Raw genomic sequence first — 25,475 nt, 5'->3', positions numbered from 1 at the left:
AGTGTTAGGATTACAGGCATGAGCCACCGCACCCAGCCTCTTCTTTTATTCATTTTATTTATTTTTTTCCGAGATGGAGGCTGGAGTGCCACAGTGGTATGATCTCGGCTCACTGCAGCCTTCTGCCTCCCAGATTCAATAGATTCTCCTGCCTCAGCCTCCCAAATAACTGGGATTACACGCATGCACCACTACGCCCAGCTAATTTTTATGTTTTTAGTAGAGAAGGGTTTTCACCAAGTTGGCCAGGCTGGACTCGAACTCCTGGGCTCAAGCAGTCTGCCCACCTATCATTCATTTTCTAATACGTCTTCATTGTGCCCAACCTGGCATGGTGCCAGGGCTGCTGGTCACGAGAGATGGGTGGCCTCCCCAGGGAACTCACAGAGGAATGGCAGGGGACTAATGAGCATGTCGGTAAGGAAAGGACCGATACAAGAGGCCGGGAGCAGTGGCTCAAGGCTGTAATCTCAGCACTTCAGGAGGCCAAGGCAGGAGGATCGCTTGAGCCCAGGAGTTCAAGACCAGCCTGGGCAACAGAGTGATACACCCATCTCTACTAAAAATGAAAAAAATTAGCTGGTGGTGACACATGCCTGGAGTCCCAGCTGCTAGAGAGGCTGAGGTGGGAGGATCACCTGAGCCTGGGAGGTCAAAACTGCAGTGAGGCGAGATCACACAACCGCACTCCAGCCTGAGCGATGCGAGGGAGCCCTGTCTCAAAAAAGAAAAAAAAAAAAGGACAGACACACATGGGCGTGAGCAGAGACAGCACTGACCTAACAAAATCTCCTGGCTGGGCTTGGAAGGTGTGGAAGAGCTGCCCAGGGCGTGGGGACAGAGGGTTGGCAGAAGATACTCCAGACACGGTAGACCATAACATCAAAGACCTATAGAAGCATCGGCTCAAAAGTGTGGGTACCCAAAGGGGGGCCCTGTGCAAGCCACATCCTGTCTTCGTCTTCCCCGCCTTTGGAAGCTGTTAGGATGTCACCACCCATGGAGCTGAGCATGAGGGGGCTGGCAGCTCACACTGAGCTTCCCAGCATCCTTCTAGCAGTTTCTGGACTGAGGCGCCTGGGCAAGTGACTGCCCTGCTGTGGCCTCAGTTTCCTCATCTGTCAAACAGGGATAAATGACAGTTCCTGCTTTGTAGGGTTGCTTTGATGGTGAGGTGGTATCGGGTGTAGAAGATGATGCCCAGCACAGCATCAGGACATGAACTCCCAGGCTCAAGCAACCCACACACCTCAAGCCTACCAAAGTGTGCTGGGATTACAGGCGGGAGCCACTGTGCCCAGACTGGAATGTGTGTGTGTGTGTGTGTGTCTGTGTGTGTGTGTGTATCTATACACACACATATTCTACAAGGAAAAAATATATGTTTTAATATTTTAATATTTATATATATGTATTATATATAATATATATTATATAATATATATATTTATTACATATATATAATATATATATATATTTTTTTTTTTTTTGGAGACAGAGTCTCACTCTGTTGCCAGGCGCCAGGCTGGAGTGCAGTGGCACAATCTCCGCTCACTGCAACCTCCGCCTCCCGGGTTCAAGTAATTCTCCTGCCTCAGCCTCCCGAGTAGCTGGGACTACAGGCGCATGCCACCACGCCCAGCTAATTTTTGTGTTTTTTAATAGAGACGGGGTTTCACCATGTTGGCCAGGATAGTGAAACCTCATGATCCGCCCGCCTCAGCCTTTCAAAGTGCTGGGATTACAGGCTTGAGCCACTGTGCCTGGCCCTATATGTTTTTTTGAGACTGAGTCTTGATGTGTTGCCCAGGCTGGAGTTCAGTGGTGCCATCTCAGCTCACTGCAACCTCTGCCTCCCGAGTTGAAGCGATTCTCCTGCCTCAGCCTCCCAAGTAGCTGGAATTACAGGCTCCCACCACTACATCCAGCTAATTTTTGTGTTTTTAGTAGAGACGGGATTTCACCATGTTGTCCAGGCTGGTCTCAAACTTCTGACCTCAAGTGATCCACCTGCCTGGGCCTCCCAAGGTGTGTGAGCCATCGCGCCTATGGAATTTTTGTTTGTTTGTTTTTGAGATGGAGTCTCACTCTGTCACCCAGGCTGGAGTGCAGTGACATAATCTCAGCTCACTGCAACCACCGCCTCCTGAGGTGAAGCAATTCTCCTGCCTCAGCCTCCTGAATAACTGGGATTACAGGTGTGTGCCATCACGGCTGGCTAATATTTGCCTTTTTACTAGAGACAGGGTTTCACCGTGTTAGTCAGGCTGGTCTCGAACTTCTGACCTCGTGATCCACCTACCTTGGCCTCCCAAAGTGTTGGGATTACAGGCATGAGCCACCATGCCTGGCCTCTGGAACATTTTTATAAGGCCCTGGATGGCCTTAAGGAAGGGTAGGCTCTCCTCACCTGACATCTCAGCTTCGAAGGCCTGGGCCACAGAAAGTGTGGTTTTACTTCACCACCCTTGATCCAAATTTCTGCCATTCCTTGCAGAGGGGCAGATACCATCGAGGCAGGTGGGCAAGGGCACAGTGAAAGGCCTTCCAGTTGCTCCCTGTCATGGGTCCGAGGTTGGGATGGGTGAAGACACTTCCGGTTTCTAGGTGGCGCTGGATCTAGCTTCTAAGAGACACTTGACTTAAAACCTTGTATTCAGAAAGATTTTTACACTAGATTTTTTTTCAGAGACAAGATATTGCTCTGTCACCCAGGCTGGAGAGCAGTGATGCCATCATAGCTCACTGCAGTCTCCAGCTCCGGGGTTCAGGTGATCCTCCAGCCTCAGCCTCACAAGTAGCTGGACTACAGGTGCCCACCAGCACATCTGGCTTTTTATTTACTTATTTATATTTATTTTTTGAGACAGAATTTTGCTCATGTCATCCAGGCTGGAGTGCAATGACGCAATCTCAGCTCACCACAACCTCTGCCTCCCAGGTTCAAGCAATTCTCCTGCTTCAGCCTCCCAGGTAGCTTGGATTACAGGCATGCACCCACCACCACACCCAGCTAATTTTGTGGTTTTGGTAGAGACGGGGTTTCTCCATGTTGGTCAGGCTGGTCTTGAACTCTGGACCTCAGGTGATCCACCCACCTCAGCCTTTTAAAGTGCTGGGATTACAGGCATGAGCCACTGCACCAGCCTTCTTCTTCTTCTTTTTTTTTTTTTTTTATGTAGAGATAGAGGGTCTCACCATGTTTTTCAGGCTGATCTTGAACTCTTGACCTCAGGTGGCCCTCCATCCACCCTTGCCTGAAGTTCCACCATCATGGGTATTAGCCACTGAGTCAGGCCTAGATTAGATTCTTAACATTCTCTCCAGAAGGTATCACAGGGTGGGTATCACAGCCTCCTTCTGATGGGGTTGAACGAGAAAGTCAGCTATCACACCATTTCAACCTGTGTCCCAAGCTGGGCACAGTGGCTCATACCTGTAATCCCAGCACTTTGGGAGGCTGAGGTGGGCAGATCACTTGAGGTCAGGAGTTTGAGACCAGCCTGGCCAACATGGTAAAACCCCATCTCTACTAAAAATACAAAAAAAAGTTAGCCAGGTGTGGTGGTGCATGCCTGCAATCCCAGCTACTTGGGAGGCTGAGGCAGAATAGCTTGAACCTGGGAGGCAGAGATTGCAGTGAGCTGAGATTGTGCCACTGCACTCTAGCCTGGGCAACAAGAGCGAAACTCTGTCTCAAAAAAAAAAAAAAAAGACAATTAAAAAAAACAAACTTTCCCACAGATCCCTCTGGAAGCGCCTGTATTCCACCATTGTCCCACGGCCACCATCGTCTCCTGGCAATGGCACCTTGTGTGTCCGTGTTTTACAAGCCTACATCCGTTCAACGCAAGTGTGTAACACCGATCGCACAATACGTTTTGAATGTTTGCTTGGGAAGTTTCTCACTGAGGTTATTTTGGGAGGCTCAGGAGGTGGCAGTAACTGGGAGCTAGTGCCTTCCTGTCCCCTGTCCCCAGGCTCCAAGGAAAGCACCCACAGGCAGGCAGAGTGAGGCCTGTGCCCACCCTCTCTCTGCAGGCCTGGGAGCCTGAAGTCCAGGCCTTTCCCAGAGGCTCAGCCCAGCTGCGGCTCCTTCTCCCTGGTGTGGGCTCCAGGGCTCCTTCTCCCTGGTGTGGCCGAGCACTAGTTCTAGCTGGGGCCTTGGCATTGCCCTGGGGCCAGAAACCTGGGTGGGGGTGGGGCTCCTTCCTGGGAGAAGGCCAGGGTGGGCCTCCGGGGTTTCTGGCCTGAGATTGGGTTGTTCTCTAGAGTCTGGCGGTGCTTCCACTGCTGAACTGGATTTCAGGCCGCCACTCACTTGAGTCACGGGAAACCGAGCCAGGCCTGGCAAGGGCAGGCCTCAGAAGAATCCAGGGGCATCTCTGAAGGGGATTTCAATTGCAAGATAAAGGCCGGGCCCTGGCTGCCTTCGGCGGCCTGGTTTTTCCTTCTACACTCATCTAGGTGTCCCAGAGCTCGGGCAGTGCCTGAATTGGAGAGATGAGGTGAGCTTCCAGTATCCTGTGGCTCACGGCACAGATGTGGGTAGGGACAGCACCTGGAGGCCCCCAAGCCAGCACTGCTGAGCTATTTTCATTCCTCAGAGTGGCCGGGCCTTTACACATACTGTGCCTGCTGCCTCGACTCCACCCCTCCCACCAGCCCAGCATTTTCTTATTTTGAGACAGTCTTGCTCTGTCGCCCAGGCTGGAGTGTGATGGTGCAATCGCGGCTCACTGCAACCTCTGCCTTCCGGGTTCAAGCGATTCTCTCACGTCAGCCTCTGGCATAGCTGAGACTACAGGCATGCCATCACACCTGGCTAAGTTTTGCATTTTTAGTAGAGACAGGGTTTCGCTGTGTGGTCAGGCTGGTCTCAAACTCCTGACCTCACGTGATTCTTGGCCTCCCAAAGTGCTGGGATCACAGGTGTGAGCCACGGAGCCCAGCCCCAGTGTTTTCCTTCTTGGCAGTTTCAGCTCTCACACCCCCTCCTCCAGGTGATAACATCGAGCTCAAGCAATCCCTGTTGCATGTGCTCCTACAGGGTGTCTGTCTCAAGCAGTCCCCCTAAAAGTCCAATAAGGCAGCCTGGTGTGGTAGCTCATGCCAGTAATCCCAGCCCTTTGGGAGGCCAAGGCGTGCAAATCATGAGGTCAGGAGTTTGAGACCAGCCTGGCCAACATGGTGAAACCGTAACTCTACTACTCTACTAAAGATACAAAACATTAGCTGGGTGTGGTGGCGCACACCTGTAATCCCAGCTACTCAGGAGGCTGAGGCAGGAGAATCATTTGAACCCAGGAGGCAGAGGTTGCAGTGAGCTAAGATTACGCCACTGCACTCCAGCCTGGGCGATAGAGTGAGACTCTGTCTCAAAAAAGAAAACGTCCTATAAGGCAGGCCTTGTGACTCCTACTTTACTGATGAGGAAATGGAGGCCCAGAGAGGTGAAGCGGTGCCCAGGGACCCCAAGCTGGCGACATGCAGCAGGGGGAGACACAGCCTCTCTCTTTCAATGCACCGTGCAAAGCTGGCGAGGATGCCGCAGGCTGGAGAGAGACAACCCCTGCAGGAGGGCCAGGGTAGGACACCCCCAGTCCAGCCTCACTCTGCCACAGTGCCTGAACCATGATGGCAGCTCACCTGTTGACTCAAGGCTCTCCCCTAGACTTCTGGTTCCTCAAGGGCAGGGACCTGTGCTGTTGGACACCGTAGTTCTGGCGGCTCTAGCAGCAGCTCTGTGCCTGGCACACAGAGGGCAAGCAGGTGTTAGTTCCATGAACAACTGACCTCTAAGCCTCAGTCTTTTTTTTAATTATTATTATTTTTGAGATGGGGTCTCACTCTGTTGCCCAGGCTAGAGTGCAGAGGCGCAATCTTGGCTCACTGCAGCCTTCGCCTCCCAAGATCAAGCCATTCTCCTGCCTCGGCTTCCCAAGTACCTGGGACCACCAATGCTCACCACCACGCCCGATTATTTTTTGTATTTTTAGTAGAGATAGGGTTTCACCATGTTGTCCAGGCTGGTCCCAAACTCCTGACCTCAAGTGATCCACCCGCCTCGGCCTCCCAAAGTGCTGGGACTACAGGCATAAGCCCCCATGCCTGGCCTAGCCTCAGTCTTTTCATCTGGAAAATGGATCAGTTCAGTAAGTTAGTAGTCTTCATGTGCTTAGGTCTTCTGGGGCTGGGGGAATGGGTCTGTTATTAACAGTGATCAGCTGTTGCCTTTTTGTTACATTTCGTCTCCAAGTTGCTATTGGAAAAACCATCCTTTGGGGGTCCCTGTGCCCTTGGTCCAGAGTGAACACAGCCGTCCTTGCCTCCCCTAGAACAAGGAAGAAATCTCTCCAGATTACTGGACTTAGGGCCCAATGAGGAAAAGGGGACACCAGCAAGATCTGTGCTGCAAGATAAGAAAGGGGACTGAGAGGGCAGGGACGCCAAGGGCTGGAGGACAGGAGTGCAGCTTACTCCCTCTGGCTGGGGTCCCTAGGACCCCTCTGCGGCATCAGGACCGCCCGCTGGGTTGGGTGGTATGTTTTGTGTGACCCGAGTTGGCCAACAGAGGACAGCAAAATACATTTTTTATGATTCTGCGAGGTTTAGGCCAGTCACGTCTTCGCACGGAGACGCTGGGCGTTGGAGAGGGACAAGTCATGTCTCAGTTATGTGGATTCTCTTTGCGAAAGAGAGGCCACCTCTGTGATAGATTTGGGGGTCCCTGGGCAGGGGTCTGGGTGGAGCAGATTTTAGGAGGGGGATGACCTGCTGGGGTGGGGGTGTGGGCGTCTCCCTTACCGCCGGGAAATGAAAAGTATTACAACTGTGTCTGGTGCGAGTGTCAGCGCCAGAGGCCAGATCTTTGCCAGGTGGCGGGGACACCCTTATGCCCTACCCCCAATTTCCAGCACCTCTCCAAGAGCCCTTAGCCCCGGAAGCAGCAACAGTGACATTGGACTGGGGAGGAGGAAACATAACTTTATTTTCTGGCCCGAAGGTGGGTTGGTATTTGGGGGAGTTCTTGGGAACACGGCATGTCTGTGCAGTTTCAACCCTGGGGATCCAGGGGCTCCAGCCATCCAGAGGAGGTGAGGGACCGCCCAGGGGTGGGTGTAGGAAGCTTGGGGACCCGGCCTGATGCTGCGCCTACTTTTACTGTTTGTTCACGGGGGTTGTGTGTGTAAGGGGGGGTGGTGCTGAAAATTGGGGGAAGGGCCAGAAGCGCCAGCTGGCACTGGCACTGGCACTGGCACTGGGTGTTCCCGAAAGACGGGGGCAGACCGGGTCTGAATCTTCAGTTGATGCGCCCCCAGCTCCGGGATACCTCAAGCGCCTTTGGAAGACTTCCTAACGCCCCTCGGGAGGGAAGCCGGGTCTCGGCTTCGTCTCCGGGCTGCGGTGGTACTGGAAGTGGAGATTCTTTTCCCCTCCTCCGTTCCCCCCGTTTGGAGCACCCCGGGCTGTGTCCCCCGCTCCCAGGTCGAGGCTGACGTCGCCGCCGCCGCATTTCTAGGAATGCCCCTATCCGCTGACTATATTTGGCGAGGGTTTCTAGGAAGGCGCCCCCCCACCCCGGCCCCCGCCCCCGCCCCAGCCCCCACTCGGGCCCGCTCGGCTTCCAAGCTCTCGTCCTCTCTCCCGGGCCGGGGAGGAGCCGCCCCGCCGCCTCCCCAGCGCGGCCAACCCCCGGCTGGCCCAGCCCCCGCCCCGGGCCGGCCATAGGGCGCTGGGGGGGCGGGGGAGACCGGGGGCGCGGCTTTGTGGCGGCAGCGGACCGTGGAGGCCGGGTGCAGCCCCGTCGGCTGCGCGCTCTCTGCAGAAAAGGATTTTCTACGCTCCCCGCCCATCACTTGGATCTCGTCTGGGGAGGGGCGGATTTTTTTTCTGGAAGTACCCAGCTTTCCACAGTGGAGGATTTAAGGCTGGGCTCGAATCGAGGCGGAGGCTGCAGGGCCCGCGGGGCGCCCCCCGCCCGGCGCAAGCCTGCCAGGAGCCTGGGAAGGCGCAGCCCGGGGGGAGGGGGACCCTGCACCCCCGGAGGTGAGTGCTCCCCTTCTTCCCGCCTGGCACCTTCCCCCAGCCAGGGCAGGGATCGCGGCAGGTGGGTGCCCAGGCCCCCAAAGCCGTAGGGGTGTGGGGCGGCTGCCGGCGGGGTGGATGGGAACTGGAGCGGGGTGGTGGCGGCAGGGGAGCGCGCGGCTCTCCCGGGACCCGGCGCGAGACGGTTGTCTGGGCTGCGATCGCCGCCACTGCCGCCACCCCAGGCTCCCCCTCGGCCCCTCTCCCCGGCCCCTCCCCCGCTCCCCAGGAGGGCATGTGAGGCCAGGAGGTGGGAAGGGGGCGAGGCCGCCCCCTGACTCCCTCTTGTCGGGGCTTGGAAATTGACAAGGCGGTGGAGCGCCCGCCTCCCCGCCCCCACCCCGGAAAGCCCGCTCGGGAAACTGACTTGCTGCGTGACCCCGATCTCAATGCCGCGCGCGGAGCAGGCCGGCCGCGCCCGCTGCTCCACGTGCGCCCGGTCCCCGCTGGCATGGGCGGCGGCGACTGCGGGGGCCGGGCCCCGGGGATTCCGGACCAGCCGGGAACCACCGTCCCCGGAGAGTTACCGCCGTCGCCCCCAAATAAAGTTGTCTGCGCCCTCCCCTCGAAGAGCAGGCAGCCATGGCTCGTTGGCTTTAGCTTCTGCAGGACAGGGGCAAAAAAAAAAACCTAGGTTCCGGGGTGCGGAGCGGGGTGTCTGTGCCCGACACGACACCAAGTTAGGAAAAGAAGTTAGAAAACAGAAAAAAAAAAAAAAGGAAAAGGCATTTTGATTTGGGAGTGGGGGGAGTGGCGTTTCTGGTTTCTCTTTGCTTCCAATCCCCACCAAGCGGAGCGTTGGAATGCGCCGCTCATGTCCTCTGAGGACACATCCATATTTATAATTTATTTTTAGGAGAAGTTGTGAAAAAGGAGGGGGTTAAAATGAGGAGAAAAGGTGCGTGGGGGAGTGGCCTTTCCAGAACCCAGAGGCCAATTGAGCTATTAAAATGGAAATCATTTCCCCCAATTTGGACGCGCAGCAAATTTGACTTTAATGAGAGACGATTAAGGACACAAATAACCAAACTTTATTTAGCTGGAGATGGGGGTGGGGGAGACTGTACGAAGCACATGGGACACCCGATTTATGCGCTGCTAAGGGACATTTGGGGCGCCCCTCGTGTTCTCTGGGAAGCTTCCAGGCCTGTTTGCTGGGCGAAATTGGTTATTGATCCGGGAGGGAAGAGACACCCCGGAATAAGCGATTCTCCTGCCCTCAGCCATGGGGTGGGCAAATGCCCCCTTCTCCCACAGCGACCCCCTGGCATTTTGGTGAGATGAACCGGCGTCCCCGAGGGAACACCCGGTATCAGTTCCTTCAATGATCCGAGATTCTCCAAACTCCTGCCTCCAAGGCGGCCTAGCCCGGTGCTATCAACCGTGAAGGGGACTCACTTCTTGAGAAAGAGGTTTTAGAGGCTGTGGTCCCAGAATCGGGGTTTTGAGGGCGAGATGAGTTTATTTTTTATCCAACTGGCCCTCAAAGTCCCGCTTTTGGGGTCATTCTGGACAGCGAGGGATTCAGGCCCCGGCATTCCCGGGAGGGTGAGGGTAGAGAGCTACCATCCCCAGGCAGCGCGTCTAAAACCCGGCTGGGGGGAGAAGGCAGGGAGAGGTTTGCTACTTTCCATGAAACTAAAAGGTCCTTTCGAGGGCAGTATTCTTATGAGTGTGTTTTCTCCTTGGGAGGCCGCAAAACGATGCAAGGAAGGGAAAGTACATCCCCCCTACAACCCCCACAGTGGTTTAAGGGACAGGATTGGATTGGAAAGGAATTCGTAGGATGTCAGTTGTGGGAAAGTGTTTGAAACCCCCAAATAAGGCACTCCTGAAATTATGGATTGTAATGTCATTAGATTTGTCTTTCCATTTGTTGAATTAAGAGCAACCAGCTGTTTGCTTCCACCTGGAATTGCAACACGTCTCTGTGACTCTTTGCTACTTTGCTGTTGAAGGTGTTTTTTGTTTTTGCGTTTTTTTTTTTTGAGATGGAGTCTGCTCTGTTGCCCAGGATGGAGTGCAGTGGCCCGATCTCGGCTCACTGCAACCTCCACCTCCTGGGTTCAGGTGATTCTCCTGTCTCAGCCTCCCAAGAAGCTAGGACTACAGGCGTGTGCCACCATGCCCAGCTAATTTTTTGTATTTTTACTAGAGATGGGGATTCACCCTGATAGCCAGGATGGTCTTGATCTCCTGACCTCATGACCCGCCTGCCTCGGCCTCCCAAAGTGCTGGGATTACAGGTGTGAGCCACTGCGCCCAGCCAGGCATTTTATAAAAGGCTGGGTAATATGTTCAGGGGATGTCTGCAAAGCATGGGTAGTGGGAATAAACGCCCCTTGAGGAACATGAACCTTCAGTGTGTTCACACACACACGCACGCGCGCGCGCGCACACACACACACACACACAGCCTATTTAGTCATAACCTATATAGACATCCACACACCCTAAGCTATTTGCAAGTCTAGATTTAAATTCAGTCTACACTGCAGGGAATAGAAAAGTGAGCTGTACCTGAAGAAAACTTCTGAACACAGCATTCTTGATAGATTTCGTATTTTGAAAGACAGGCCACATGTACACACAGATGACGTTTGTGCTGCCTTGGCAAAAACAGTTACTTCCAGAGTTCTTTCTCTTTAGTATGGGACACGATGAAACAGCACAATTTTCAGGAGTCCACAATTCCAGCAAGGCTCGAGGATAGGAAATTGTCACGTTGTGAATTGTGTTTGTGCTTTGCTGAATTGCCACCCGGAGCTGACTGTCAAATCCTATTTGCTTTGCTAAATAAGGATATCTCATCAAATTAGCCTTTAATGAAACTTCCACAAATAGGGTGTTTTACGTGAATTAACGAGGCTGGAACGCTGACTGTTTCTCCAAGATATTGAACTATAATCGAGGCGACGAAGCTGAGTGTTAAAATTACTGACTTGTTACGTGTGCAAAATCAGACAGAATTTAGTGCTAAATGTGAAACGATTTCTGCTTTAGTGGTGAGCATTCGCAACAGCACAAGCATCACTTATATTCAGCTGTCTGAAACTGTGCATGTAATTATGAATACATTTAGCAAACTTCCCCCCGCCCCGCCCCAAGTCTGGAAACAGTCTAGTATGGTGAAGAGATTATAAATCAGCATTTTGCAGTGAGAAGTCATCATTAATTCAGCAAAGACTCACAGCTTCTTTTCAGATCTTTCCCACCACCCTCCTACACACCCCCCTCAACCAATAAGGGAAAAAAAATTCAACATGGAACTGCTGGATACACTGAATATATTTTGGCTTTTCTCTTTTTGCTTCTGTGTGAGAAACTTCATTAAGCAGTTGTTTCCCCCTCCCCACACACCCCCAAAGAAGTGTGGATTTAAGAAAAAAAGCAACTTTGAATTTCATTCTTAGCAATATTCAAGCCATAGCTGATCTCAGGCAAAAAAGATCTTTCCATAGCAAAGAATAAGGCACGGCAAGGGGTAACATATTTAGAGGTGGTTCTGCGATGAATATCATACTTCCTTAAAAATAAAATATGCATTTGTGACCCAAACCAATGAAAGCTATAAAAGTCCCTCCAAGAGAACAGTCTCTGTTTCTCTTGCTAGCAACTCCCCAGCCTCACGCTACGTGCATAAAGATGGAAATTCTTGCCAGATCAAGGATAGCTTCCTAAAGGTCGATCAGCTCACCCTCCTTTAATTCAGACTGTAGAGTCAATACAGCTATTTTGGCCACGAGGATGAAAATGAGTGCAGTGAAAAGTTAAGGCGAACTTGGTACTTAAAATCACTTGCCAGAAAATGAGTGCGTGTACAAATGAGTGCGTGTACAAATGAGTGCGTGTACACATGAGTGCGTGTACAAATGAGTGCGTGTACAAATGAGTGCGTGTACACATGAGTGCGTGTACAAATGAGTGCGTGTACAAATGAGTGCGTGTACACATGAGTGCGTGTACAAATGAGTGCGTGTACAAATGAGTGCGTGTACACATGAGTGCGTGTACAAATGAGTGCGTGTACAAACGAAACATTGTTGATCAATGACTTTCAGCAGGCATTTTCTGCCTTGCCTGAGCACCTCAAACACAGGAAGTGTAGAGTTCTTTTTGCTTCTTCTATCTGGAACCAGGTGAAAATAAACCCTGAACAGAAACACTGACACTTATAGACATGATATAAACAACTAGACTTTTCAGGCCTAGGAGCCAAGCTGACTTTTCAGGGAAACAGATGGATGCTGAAGAGAGAATTTAGAAGGAGTGGACTTGGGGTTCCCTCCATCACCTCATCCCCTGGCTGACCCTTTCTCCCCTTCTCCTGGTCTCTTTTCAAAGCAGCCAATGTTCAGATGCTGCCTTCCTAGCGTCCCCAGTTGCAGGAGACATATGCACATATTTACCAAGCTTTAAAATAAAGTTTCTGATTTTACATCATCTTCCTTCTATAAAACATCGAGGCTTATGGAACCACAAAGCAAACTTCTTTCTCAGTGTCCCTGAAAGACTGCACCCCTGCAGCAAACGGACCCCCCTGGAAAGTGAAAAACCCAGATTTGGATGTTAGAAGAAAGCCATTTAAAAAATGCTTTGGGAAGATGGAGTGGGGGAGACAGATTTGGGCTTTTCTTGGGGACTTCGCCTGGGCAGGGAGAGGAGTCAGTGGCTGGTTGAGCCTGAGGTTAGCTGTGAGGCGTGGTATGAAAGTTTTCTCAGAGATGTGAAAATTCGAGGCTCTCTTGCTGGAATCACGCATGAGATCGGGACGGGGCCTGTTGGCACTGGTGTCAGTGCCCAAGACAGCCCAGATTGCTGCCAGCCAAGGCCCAGATGTGGCTTTAGAGCCACTACTGGTGCCCAGACAAGTCCAGACAGGTGCCTGGGGGTCTTTCCTCCCGGGATGAAGCCTGCAGCAATTTGGCCAGAAGATGGGGTGTTTGGCTCTTAAAGGGAGCCTCCCCAGAGACTCAGCAGGATTTCATAGCCTGGTGACCCTGTGGGCTCTGGCAAAAGCAGAACCCCACTTTGCTAAACTCAGCCTTGCAAATGCTCAAAGGGGAACAGATGAGGCTGTCCCACAGGCTCAGAGCAAATCTGTCCTGTGTGAGCGCAAACGTGGCTCTAGAAGACTCAGAGGCAAAGCTGTGCTTATGCAGCCCAGCCCCCGGTCCTTGCTCTCTGGCACTCGGGCCACAATCCTTTGACTTGGGGTGGGCCTAGGAGGCGTGGCTCCCAGCCAGCAACACAGCACAACACATGCGAGTTACTGTGCAGGTGTTTGCTGGTCTCTCCTCCAGCTCCGTGAGGCCTCCCACCTGGGAGCTGAGCCCTTTGCTTTGATCAGGCTGAGAGGAAAACCCAGGCCTGGAGGGGCAGGGCTACAGGCTAGAAGCGGAAATAAGTGGGCCAGGTGGACAGAAAAAGGAGCACTAACTAAGCCACCTTGGGGGTCTGCCCAGAGTGAGACCTAGGCTGGTATTCTAGGCTGAAACACAGAAGAAAACAGTCTTCAGCTCTCTGCCCTGGCACCAAAATGTGCCTACTCCAGGAGGTCGCACCCAGCCCTGAGTCAGCCAAACCTAAGGGACTCCCATTTGGCCCCAGTAACTGGACTCCACGCCACCCAAAGGCCTCATGGGTTCCCGATCGTATCTTAGAATGGCATTAAAAGGTCCAGACCCGGTGCTCGTAGGCCATGCTGTATTTAGCCCGAGCTTCACCCAGAGAATATTTTAGGTGCTACCTGAAAGAAGAGATCTGGGCCCCAGTTACCGGCTGTCACATGGCAAGGGTAGAATCGCTCCCTCACAGGCCTGGCTGAGATGGCCGGGTGCTCACTGGTATAGATGCCCAGAGTCCCTGCCAGAGCTTCGGGGCCACTCGACGGGTGCCAGAGAGTCAGCCAGCGACTGGGGAGTCCATTCTGGATGGGGATGCCTTTTCACCCCATTCTCAATCTGAAGGCACTGAGTTTACTCCCATTCATCCACAGAACTCAAAGAGGCTGCTTTCAGGCCCTCTCCTCTCTGAGATGGCCCAGTGTGATATGCCAGCCTCTGGAGTCAGCTCCTCTGGAGTCAGCCATGGGGAGGGGTTAACCCTTTCCCAGCTCTGAGGGTGCTGGCTGGCACAGGAGGCACTCGGCTGCAGGAACCTGAAAGGTCATATACCCTGGGGAAGACACCCTGGATTCCTTACTCCTCAGATCTTGGTGGCTGGACCAAGAGATGGTACCTGGGACCTTAGCAGTAAAACCCGTCCCCTTTTTTCTGAGACAGTGTCTCACTCTGTTGCCCAGGCTGGAGCGCAGTGGTGAGATCACAGCTCACTGCAGCCTGAACTTCCTGGGCTCAAGCGATCCTCCAGTTTCAGCCTTCTGAGTAGCTGGGAGAACAGGCGCACACTACCACACCCAGCTATTTTTGCAGAGACTGGGGAGTCTTGCTGTGTTGCCCAGTCTGTTCTCGAACTCCTGGCCTCAAGCAGTCCTCTCATTTTGGCCTCCCAAAGTGCGGGAATTACAGGCATGAGCGCCCACGCCCGGCCGCTTTGCCCCTTTTGCCCCACCAGTGATAGCCACTCAACTCCCCGACCCAAGCCTTAGCCCTTCCTTCCGTGTTGTGGAAACCAGATATTTTCATCAGCATTTCCAAGGGGACTGACTTTCTCACATTCCAGAGGAGGAGGTGCTGAAGGAGTTCACTTAGATCATTAATGAGGGTCTGGAACAGTAACTCGAGGTTTGGAGGAAACGTCTCACGTCTCCTGTGATGCGCCTGGCTTTAGGGAATAATCCTTGTATCCATTCTGGGAACCTGCTCTGGGATTCCAGATCTGTGGTTTTCTGTATGGAAGCTGCTGCATTGAGACCTATTTGGCCAATTATTGAGAAGACGAGGCCCGTTTCGTGAGCCTGCTCGGAGCCGCCGTACACCATGAAAGCACTCACTTGTTTCAAGTTTGCTCTAATTTTGTACATTTTTTCCCTTTTAGTTTTGGCTCTTGGTGCTCTGAGTGCTACCACGTCGTGCCAGCTGGTTCATTACCGCAGGGAAAATGAGGGACTTTTGGGGGCAGATGTGTTTCCATTCCACTATCATAATGCCCCTAAAAATCCTTATTGCTCTTGCAGTATTCCTCGGGGGTGCCTGGGCCGGGAAGACTTCAGTTCGGAGTTCCTCCGGCAACTAAGAGAGAAAGCTGTTCCCCAAACTCTCCTGCTGTAGTGTCTTCTGGGTCCCCGAGAGATGTCTTCTTGTGCTCAGAACTGGTTCTCACTGTGAAAATTCAAAGACGCCATGCACAGACGCTGATTGCCAAATGTGCTTTTGCCCTCCAGGGGCAGACACTGAGATCCGGCCTGGGAAAGAGTTCAGCTGTGGCTCCCTGTCAGCGTCAGCGTTTGCTCTGGGGGGTTGTAGCGGGAAGTGGGAAAGTGGAAACAAACAAGTGTTACCTGTTTGGCGAGGCCTGGTCCTAGCAGCCAGGGCCTCTAGGATCATCGCTTTGGCAGGGGGCCCTGGGCAGTCCTGGCTCACCTGCTAGCTCCTTGAGACACAACACTTTCCCGCTTGCTGCCTCAGTTTCCCCATACACCAAGGGAGGGGCAACACCCCCTGCTGCAGCTTCAAAGGGTTCTTGGATGTATCTGATGTTATAATGAGCTCTAACAACACATAAGCTCTGAAGGTGCTTTGAAAATGTGGTAGTCCGGCCGGGCGCGGTGGCTCAAGCCTGTAATCCCAGCACTTTGGGAGGCTGAGGCGGGTGGATCACAAGGTCAAGAGATAGAGGCCAGTCTGGCCAACATGGTGAAACCCCGTCTCTACTAAAAATGCAAAAAATTCGCGTGGTGGCAGGCACCTGTAGTCCTAGCTACTTGGGAGGCTGAGGCAGGAGAATGGCTTGAACCCAGGAGGTGGGGGTGGGAGTGAGCTGAGATCGTGCCACTGCACTCTAGCCTGGTAATAGAGTCGGACTCTGTCTCAGAAAAAAAAATGGGGTAGTCCAGGCATTAAACATGAAAGGTGATAATATGGATACTGCAGAGGAAATTCAGATGGTGGGGAAACGGCAGCCCAGCCCTGAGCCTGGGTTCTGGAGTCAGCTAGGCCTGCATTCCAGCCTGAGCTCTGTGGCTGCCTTGCTGTGTCACCATGGACAAGTGAGTCAACCTCTCTGAGACACAAAGCCCTCAGGCATGAAACCCGTAACTCGGAATAGATGCCTCCTAAGTCTGATTTGCCCACCTCTGATTTTAAGGGGTGCCCGGCTAAAGGTGAAAATTATCCTGATAGGTGTTCTTTGCACTGCTGATTTCTATTTCAGGCAATTGGTTGATTTACCATTTAGGGTTGGGAGACAAGGGCCCTTTTCCCATCAATTGTTATCAGTAAAAAAAAAGTGTGGGGTTTTTTTTTTAAAGAAAAATATTAAGCAACACTGGGGGCTTGAGGATGGGGCAGAAATCAAGGAAGTCATTTGTAACTTTCAGAGGTCCACTTTTTGTTTACTTTTTCTTTAAGACTTAGTCTCACTCTTCACCGCCAGGCTGGAGTACAATGGCGCGATCTCGCCTCACTGTAACCTCGGGGTTCAAGTGATTATCCTGCCTCAGCCTCCCAAGTAGCTGGGATCATAGGTGCCCACCACCACACCCAGCTAATTTTTCTATTTTTAGTAGAGACAAGATTTCACCATGTTGGCCAGGATGGTTTCGATCTCTTGACCTCGTGATCTGCCCACCTTGGCCCCCCAAAGTGCTGGGATTACAGACGTGAGCCACGCCCGCCTGGCCCAGAGGTCCACTTTTAAAGAGTTCTTGTTTGTCTTAGGGATTTTCTGCACGCCTGTAGTCTGTGTGGAAAGGGGCAAGGGGAGAGGGGGAAATTGCCAATTCAGATGTATAAAGGGCTCCAGCATGACAGAACTGGTGTCACACAGCTTCCTTTCTGGGGCCGAGAAACCACCCTTCCCTGCTCACTGACACCACTGGGACCCCACACACCCTCTCTCCTGCATCCATCCATACCTCGGAGTTCTCGTTTTAGGGTCACGATGACCCAGCACCCTCCTTTCTGGCCAGGGCACCTCCTTGGCCTCGAGGGGCACTCGCCTGACAGGCCTCCCTGTGCTGGACCTGGGCACAGCTGCCTGCCAGCCCCCCGGGACGGTGGTTTTACAGGGAAACAGTGGGTGATCACTCCCAGCCAGCAGGGGCCAACTCTGGTTTCAGTTTCTGCTGCGTCATGGGGTGGGGGGTGGCAGCGGGGCCCTGCTGGCCAGCTAGGGCAGGCATCGAGAGGCCTGCAGACAGCTGCTGGCCCTGCTGCCAGAACAAACCCCCTAGCCACCCCTTGCAGCCTGCCAGGATGGGGGCTGGTATCTTAAGCGCCCCTTAAATCTCTCCACCTGCAGTGCCAGGGAGCCCCAAGTGAGAAAAGCCTGGGACCAGTTAGATGCTTTCCTGAGTTGTTGGAGATTGCCCCAAAACATTTTTTTTTAACTGAGACAAGGTCTCTCTCTGTCACCCAGGCTGGATTGCAGTGGTGTGGCCATAGCTCACTGCAGCCTCGAATTCCTGAGCTCAAGCCATTGTCCTGCCTTGGCCGCCCAAATCCCAAAGTGCTTGGGCTACAGGCACATGCCACCAAATGCTGCCTAAAACAAGCTTATAAATCATGCAGGCTAAAAACTCAAGGGAACTGTGGCTGTCGCTTCTGGGTTGAGTTGCTGCGGCTGGACCCTGCTTCTGCCCTTCCTTCACTAGGCAGACGTGTGCTGCGCTGGGTGCTGGAGGTACATCAGGGAACCAGTCAGTCCCTGCCCACACGGGGCTTACTTACAGTTGAGTCAGGGGAGGCAGATCAAAGAAGCAAAGAAATAATCCCGTTACGATGTGAATACTTGGTGTCAGGATCGCAGAAGGGAGCGTGCATGGGTGTCTGTCATGAGTCAGCTCCTAGAACATATAGCATAGGAGGCAAGGGAAGGCTGCCCCTTCACCCTCTAAAGCATTGCTGAAAATAACTGACAGGCCAGGCACGGTGGCTGACGCCCATCATCCTAGCGCTTTGGGAGGCTGAGGTGTGGATTACTAGAGCTCAGGAGTTCAAAACCTTCCTGGACAATGTAGTGAGACCTTGTCATTTATTCATTCATTCATTCGAGACAGGGTCTCACTCCAGGCTGTAGTACAGTGGCACAATCTCGGCTCACTGCAACCTCCGCCTCCTGGTTTCAAGTGATTCTCCTGCCTCGGCCTCCCATGTAGCTGCGACTACAGGTGTGCACCACCATGGCCAGCTAATTTTTTATTTTTTGGTATTTGCAGTCAAGATAGGGTTTCACCATGTTGGCCAGGCTGGTCTTGAACCCCTGACTTCAGGTGATCTGCTGCCTCAGCCTCCCAAAGCTGGGATTACAGGCATGAGCCACTGTGCTCGGTTATATTTATTTTAAACATTTTTTTACCAAAAAAAAGAAAAAAAAGACTGGAAGGTGGATTAATAGGAGAAAAAGGCATATAAATTTATTCGCCGTGCATAAATGCCAGGGGAGTGGCAGGAGAATGATTACCCAGTAACCCAGTGAGGTCCAGATATTTACAAACCCTCCATCGCCGGTGCGGCGGCTCACACCTGTAATTCTGGCAGTGTGGGAGGCCGAGGCAAGTGGATTGCTTGAGCCCAGGAGTTTGAGACCAGCCTGGGCAATGTAGCAAAACTCTGTCTCACCAAAAAAAAATTAGCCAGGCGTGGCAGCATGCACGTGTGGTCCCAGCTATTCGGGAGACTGAGGCAGGGGGATTGCTTGAGCCCAGGAGACAGAGGTTGTATTCAGCTGAGATCACACCACTGCACTCCAGCCTGGTCTCAAAAAATATGTAAAAATAAAGACCTCCATCACAGGAGAAGGGAGATGGGGGAAGGGTAGCCACTCTGAGGGGTAGTGAATGATTTTTAGGAGGAATGAGTAGGTCTGATGCTGGTACAATGGTCAGTGAGTAATTCCTTTAGGGATTCGAATGGGACCGGAGTGCTGCACAGAACAGTTTGGGACGAAGTCTGCCTGGGCTCCAGCTGTGGTGTTTCAGTTCATTCTCTTCCTCTGTCATACGAGTTTCCATCTTCTCTGTTTAATGAAATTTCTGGGAAACAGTCGAAGGCAATTGTGTTCCTCTTTGGCGGGTGTGGTTTCCAGGTAGATGAGGGAACTCCAGGCAGCAGCCTCCTCCTGGGCGTTGAGAGGGACAGAGGGTGGAGAAACAGGATGGGCGGGGGTGGGGTTGGAGACACCTTAAAGCTGCTTTCGTTCAGCACATCAAAGAGCCATATTTTGGGGTATCGTTTTCTGAGCCCCAACAATAAGGTGGATGAAGAATAGAGACCCCCGGAGCCAGCTGTCCGGTGTTTGAACGTGGACTCTTGTGCTGAGTGGTCAGGTGACCTCTGCCAAGAATACTTCCTCTCTGTGTGCCTCAGTTCCCCCATCTACAGTTACTAGAATATTAGGGCACAGCATAGGGATGCGGTGAGGGTGAAATACATGAACGTCTGTAAAGAACTAAGCACGGCACCTGACATTGACGATGTGCTATATAAGTCTTAGCTATTATATAATAATAAATGTGAACTATTATTATTATTTGTATATTTTTAAATGTGAACTATTATTGTAAGACGAAATTCGACAGCCACAGCAGGCCAGGATCATCGGTCATGTGGCTGAGCCTGTCCTCTGTGCTAAACGCCTGACAGGCCTCATCCCACCTGATGGCCACAACGAACCACAGGTGCGCCTCATTGACATCTCAGGCTGGGGAAACTGAGGCTTGGGCTGGTGAAGAGACGTATTTGAGGCTAACCAGCAGGCAAGCAGTGTGATCTCGGATGCAGGGCTGGTTTGGGGGGTGGGGACCCACACTTAGTTGACTGCGCTGAGGCCAAGGCATGGGGATCGCTTGAGACCAGGAGTTGGAGACCACCCTGGGCAACATAGCCAGACCCTCTTTTTTTTTTTTTTTTTTTTTTTTTGATATGGAGTCTCCCACTGTCACCCTGTCTGGAGTGCAGTGGCATGATCTTGGCTCACTGCAACCTCCGCCTCCTGGGTCCAAGCGATTCTCCTGCCTCAGCCTCCTGAGTAGCTGGGACTACAGGCATGTGCCATCATACCCAACTAATTTTTTGTATTTTTTTTTTTTTTTTTTTTTTTTTAGTAGAGACAAGGTTTCACTGTGTTGGCCAGACTGGTCTCAAACTCTTGACCTCGTGATTGATCCACCTGCCTGGGCCTCCCAAAGTGCTAGGATTATAGGTATGAGCCACCACGCCTGGCCCCCTCATTTCTTTAAAACAAACAAACAAACAAATTACCCAGGCATGGTGGCACACCCCTGTAGTCCCAGCTACTCAGGAGGCTGAGGAGGGAGGCTGGCTTGAGCCCAGGAGGTCGAGGCAGCAGTGAGCTGTGATAGCGCCACTGCACTCTATCCTTAATAACTTTGGAACAAGGGGACTCAGACTTCCATTTTGCAAATTATGTAGCCAGTTCTGCCCTGACCCAAGGAACTCCAGAGCTGTCACTCTTAACTCCTACCAGCTATGCCTCACACAGCCAGGCCCACAGTCATTTTCCAAGTCATGAGCATGGTGTTTTGTAGTGGGACTGAGATCCTGGGAGAATATGAAGACTTCTTATGGGACTGAATTGCCTCCATTAAAAGGCAGGCAGGACAGTTGCTAAGGGCAGAGGCCATGACCTCTTCATTGCTGTATCCTCAGGGCCTAGTCTGTATTAGATGCTCAGCTAATAGCTGTAACATGAAGTCACAGAATCAGAGACTGCTATATCTCACGGGGCCTAACCTACTTAAATGACACCTTCCAAGGAAGCAAGTCCGTGGTGCAATGTCAGGTGTCAGTTATCCCAATCACCACCACCCCAATCCCCAGCAGGCTTCTGGACAGCCCCTGAGGGTCCCCTAAGATCCTCCCCCTGCCCCAAACCTGTGTGCCCACAACTTGGAGTAGATTCCTGCTTAATGGGCTCTGGGTAGGGGGGTTCAAAGGTAATACAAGTATTTGAAGGCATGTGGGGGCCGGGTGTCGTGACTCCCACCTGTAATCCTAGTATTTTGGGAGACCAAGACGGATGGATGACCTGAGGTCAGGAGTTCGAGACCAGCCTGGCCAACGTGGCAAAACACCATCCCTACTAAAAATACAAAAATCAGCCTGGTGTGGTGGCATTCACCTGTCATTCCAGCTACTCAGGAGGCTGAGGCATGAGAATCGTTTGAACCTGGGGGCAGAGATTGCAGTGAGCTGAAATTGCACTACTACACTCCAGCCTGGGTGACAGAGTGAGCCTCTGTCTCAAAATAAATAAGTATATAAATAAATAAAAATAAAGCCGGGTGTAGTGGCTCATGCCCATAATCCCAGCACTTTGGGAGGCCAAGGCGGGTGGATCACAAGGTCAGGAGATTGAGATCATCCCAGCCAACATGGTGAAACCCTCATCTTTAAATTAAAAAATAAAAATAATAAATAAATAAATAAAAATAAAGGCAAATGGGCTTGGCTTCTGGAGTGCCTACACTGGGGAAGAGGCAGGGTATAGCCCAAATAATAGTTGGATTTTAGTTCTAGGCAGGTTCAAGACCCAGCTGGGGGTCAGGGGTTGTGGTCCCCTGAACTGGTCAGTGAGAGAGTTTGGAGGAAAGATCCCCTTTCCTCTGAAATTGGAAGATCATTGACATTCAAAACTCCAAAATCTAAACCGTACTAAGAAGCAAAGAATGGTCTCAAAAGCCTAGAAGATATTTATAACAATTGTAAACTTTTTTTTTTTTTGAGACGGAGTCTCACTCTGTTACCCAGGCTGGAGTGGTGTGGTGGTATGATCTTAGCTCACTGAAGCCTCCACCTCCAGGGTTCAAGTGATTCTCCTGCCTCAGCCTCAGTAGCTGGGTTTACAGGCCCGCACCACCGCGCCTGGCTAATTTTTTCTTTTTAAGAGACGAGGTCTTGCTGAGTTGCCCAGGCTGGAGTGCAGTGGCTATTCACATGTGTGATCCCACTACTGATCAGCACAGGAGTTCTGACCTGCTCCATTTCCAACCTGGGCAGGTTTACCCCTCCTTAGGCAACCTGGTGGTCCCCCACTCCCAGGAGGTCACCATATTGATGCCGAACTTAGTGCGGACATCCGATTGGCATAGCACACTACAGCCCAGAACTCCTGGGCTCAAGCGTTCCTCCCACCTCAGCCTCTCCCGAGTAGCTGGGACTACAGGCATGCACTAACACGGCTGGCTCATTTTTGTATTTTTAGTAGACATGGGGTTTCACCATGTTGGCCAGGCTGGTCTCGAACTCCTGACCTCAAGTGATCTACACACCTCAGCCTCCCAAAGTGCTGGGATTACAGTCCTGAGTCACTGCACCTGACTTACACATATTTATACTTTTCTTTGCCAGCTGTTTGCACAGGTGTGATCCATTGTTTCAAGTACACTTGTGAAGCAGAAGCTGTCATCTTTATTTTATAAATAACCTCATAACTACTGATGTGCACTAAATATTTTGTATGTACTAGGTGCTACACCTGTATGAAGTCATTTCAGTTGCATGTGCAACATATAAAAGGGACTGTTGGAGATCCAGCTTACTGATGAGGAAGCAGGCTTAGGGAGCTGCACTGACTTGTCCAAGGCTACACGCCCAGCATGTGAAGAGCTGGGGCTCAGGGCTGGACTGTCCATTCCAAGGGTCAGCAGCCCATTTCTGCAAAAGGCCAGATGGTGAAGATTTTAGCCTTTGCAGGCAGTATGGCCTCTGCTGCAGCTGCTCAACTCCGCCATTTTTTTTTTTCTTTTCTTCAGATGGAGTCTTGCTGTTGCCCAGGCAGGAGTGCGATGGTGCCATCTCGGCTCACTGTAACCTCTGCCTTCTGGGTTCAAGCGATTCTCCTGCCTCAGCCTCCCAAGTAGCTGGGATTACAGGCACGTGCCGCCATACCCAGCTAATTTTGGTATTTTTAGTAGAGATGGGGTTTTACCATGTTGGCCAAGATGGTCTCAATCTCCTGACCTTGTGATCCACCTGCCTTAGCCTCCCAAAGTGCTGGGATTTCAGGCATGAGTTACCGCACCCGGCCAACTCTGCCATTTTAACTCAAAAGTAGCCACACACAGTATACAAACTAATGGATATGGGTGTGTGTTGCAATAAAACTTTATTTACAAAAATAAATATTTCCTAACTCCTGTTCCAGAGCAAAACCTGCCCTTCAGTTAGAACATCATGAAGTTGGCCCTGGCAACGTTCTTTTCTTCCCACCTGCGAGGTGACAGAGTTAGGTTTCAGAACAGGTGACCACTGTCTCTGGAGAGGTTAGGTTGGCTCCTTCTGTGAGGGAATTCTGAAGCTCTTGGAAATTAGATCTATGAGGATTTCTTAGTGACAGCCACAATAGAATACCCTGGGGATCTGAACATTGTAATTTTAGTAGCTGACAACTGAGTAACTTCTAAAGAGGAAAAAGTATTGTAGTTTAGAAAAATACCTCCATGGTCCATGTTACCTGTGGAAGCCACTTCTTTGAAGTGAGAATAAAAATACATTTATTTTTAAAGAATCAGGTTCAGCCGGGTGTGGTGGCTCATGCCTGTGATCCCAGTACTTTGGGAGGCTGAGGTGGGTGGATCACCTGAGGTTGGGAGTTCGTAACCAACCTGAGCAACACAGAGAAACCCCGTCTCTAAGAAAAAGAAAAAGAATCAGGGTCTTGCTCTGTTGCCCAGGCTGGAGTACATGGGTGCCATTTTAGCTCAGTGCAGCCTCAAACTCCTGGGTCCGACTGATCCTCCCACTTTGCTTACCTGAGCAGCTGGGACTACAGGTGAACATCACTCGTGGCTAATTTTTTTATTCTTTTGTAGAGATGGGGGTCTCACTACGTTGCCAGGCTGGTGTTGGATTCCTGGCTTCAAGTGAGCCTCCTACATCAGCGTCCCAAAGTGCCGGAATTGCAGGCATAAGCCACCATGCCCGGCTGAAAATAGCTGAAGACAGAATGGCGGCGGAGTGTATGTGTGTGTAGGAAGAGGGTAGAGGAGAGAGAGAGGGGATTTCCCAAAAGGGCAGGGAGCTGGAGCCGGAGGGTTCCTAGCAGGAGGGTCAGAGAGGAAGGGGTGGCCTTTTGTTTAAAGCAGCTTTATTATCCATTTAAGGCATACGATTCAGTGTCTTTGAGTGTATACACAGAGATGTGCAGCCATCTTCATAATCAATGTTAGAACACCATCAACTCAAAAAGAAACCCTGGGCCAGGCACGGTGGCTCAGGCCTGTAATCCCAGCATTTTGAGAGGCTGAGGCAGCTGGATCATCAGAGGTCAGGAGTTTGAGATCAGCCTGGCCAAGATGGCGAAACCCCTTCTCTACGAAAAGTACAAAAATTAGCTGGAAGTGGTGGTGTGCACCTGTAAGCCCAGCTACTCAGAAGGCTGAGGCAGGAGAATGGCTTGAACCTGGGAGGCGGAGGGTGCCGTGAGCCGAGATTGTGCCATTGCACTCCAGCCTGGGTGACAGAGCGAGATCCCATCTCAAAAGAAAAGAAAAGAAACCCAGAACCCTCCTGCGCCCTAATCCTCCAATGCCCCCAACCCCGAGCAATCACGAATCTACTTTCTGCCCCTATGCATTTCTTTATTCTGCACAATTCCTATAAAAAGAACCACACAATTCCGTGGGCCTTTGTGACTGGATCCTTTGACTACAGCGTTCTCAAGGTTCAGCCACGCTGTAGTTTGGCTCAGAACTTCATTCCTTCTTAAGGTGAATCATATTCTGTCTTATGGATAGACCACCATTTTGTTTACCCACTGTCAGTGATGGACGTATGGGCTGCTGACACTTTTTGGCTGCTATGAATAATGCAGCAATGAACGTTCATGTGTAAATCTCTGTTAACACGTGCTTTCATTTCTCTTGGGCATACGGGTCAGAGTAGAATTGCTGGGCCGGAAGACAAACCTAACATTTTGAGGAACTGCCAGGGGCAAGTCTTAATATATTGCCTTTTTATTTATTTATTTATTTTCTTGAAACAGGATCTGGCTCTGTCACTGAGGCTGGAGTGCAGTGGCGCAGCCACAGTTCACCACAACCTTGAACTGCTGGGCTCAAGCCATCTGCCCACCTCAGCCTCCTGAGTAGCTGGGACCACAGGCACACGCCACTTTGCCTGGCCTTAATTACCTTTTTAAAGTTTGTATTACAGAGTTTAAATTGTGAGCGATGGCTCACATCTTTAATCCCAATACTTTGGGAGGCCAAGGCGAGAGGACCACTTGAACCCAGGAGGTTGGGG

The 25,475-nt window shown here is 51.6% G+C and overlaps 1 long non-coding RNA gene across 1 annotated transcript in view; it reads left to right on the top strand.

Annotated features, from left to right (window-relative positions):
* Positions 1–7,755: 7,755 nt before the first annotated feature.
* Positions 7,756–25,475, top strand: part of LOC108594044 (uncharacterized) — a 30,265-nt gene continuing 12,545 nt past the window's right edge. The window contains exon 1 of the long non-coding RNA XR_004731711.3: positions 7,756–8,049. This is a non-coding gene — a long non-coding RNA (uncharacterized LOC108594044). The remainder of the gene's footprint in view (positions 8,050–25,475) is intronic.

The sequence above is a fragment of the Callithrix jacchus genome, chromosome 12 (genome assembly GCF_049354715.1).
Source record: "Callithrix jacchus isolate 240 chromosome 12, calJac240_pri, whole genome shotgun sequence".
In the NCBI taxonomy this organism is placed as follows: Eukaryota; Metazoa; Chordata; class Mammalia; order Primates; family Cebidae; genus Callithrix; species Callithrix jacchus.
Note: the sequence above shows the minus strand (reverse complement) of the source record. Positions and strands in the feature narration are given on the sequence as shown.